Genomic DNA, 1,219 nt, shown 5'->3' with positions numbered 1-1,219 from the left:
AGTCTCTAGCCTAGCCAATGCAAGTGCAAGACAAAGCCTCTACATCAAAAGACAAACCATCAACAAAACAATGGAAACCCAAGCAAAAAGTCTATCAACCGAAGTTTCCATCACCCGAAAGTCTCCAAAGAAAGTCAAAACAGGTCAACCAAGTTCTAGTATCCAAGGCACAGATTAAAGTTAATGATCCAATTTGGATACAATCACAGGAACAACCTCAACAAGCAAAGGTAACAGGATGGATCACATCAAGCGAGTCAATTATTGCACAAGGCTACAAGAAAGGAAATTCAGATGTTTGGGTCAACAAGCCCAAGATAACAGCCTGGCAATATCCATCCCATGACAACCACTCACTCAGGAATCAACAAAGCCGTCAACGTCAATCGCATATCTCAACCAAGAGAAAGGACAAGTACGAAAAGCAAAAGAGAAGGTCTTCCACTGGACAAACCATACGACAAGTCTGGGTAATGAAATCAGAATTCTACCAGACTAACCAACAAAGTCAAGTGAATATCACCTCCAAGCAAGTCCAAAGATTCATTCCAGTCGAGTTACTCGAAGCACAAGGATTCTATGAGGGTAACTTTCAAATCTGGTTACCTAAGGTAGTATCTTATCAAGCAATCACCCAGGAAAAGCAAGAAACATCAAGAAATCAAGAGCAACCACCCGCTACACCCAAGAGTACTACAACCTATAGATGGATCCCTCGTCAATTACTACAAGAGCACGGCTTTTACAAAAGTAACAGCCATATTTGGAAATTAAAGACAAGGTACCATCAAGTCAAGGACGAAACAAGGCAAGTGGCAAAGGAGATCACACCAGGCCCAAGAACAATGTGGGTTCCAAAATCCGCAATTGAGACTCAACAACAAGAAAGATACACAACTCCTTTATAGCCTCTTAACAACAAAAAGAAAGCAACGGTAAATGCGGAGGTCCCATTTTTTAAGAACACTATCTGGAAGAAGAAGACTTCATCAACCATTGCTTCAACATCAATACCTGTCTCATCAAGCGACCACAATTTGCTATCAAGGAATGAAGAGCAGATATATGCCAATGTATTGGACAACATGGCATCTCAAACAGAAACTAACGAGAAAGGCCTAAACATCAAAAGCATATGGAATTGGATTTCAGGCCGTGATCAGGTAAGTTCAAGTCGCCATTAAACTTACATGGCATAAGAGTCTAGAGTCGGGCAGCT

The sequence above is a fragment of the Adiantum capillus-veneris genome, chromosome 8 (genome assembly GCF_014529385.1).
Source record: "Adiantum capillus-veneris isolate H3 chromosome 8, ASM1452938v2, whole genome shotgun sequence".
Lineage (NCBI taxonomy): Eukaryota > Viridiplantae > Streptophyta > Polypodiopsida > Polypodiales > Pteridaceae > Adiantum > Adiantum capillus-veneris.
This window is presented reverse-complemented; position numbering follows the sequence as displayed.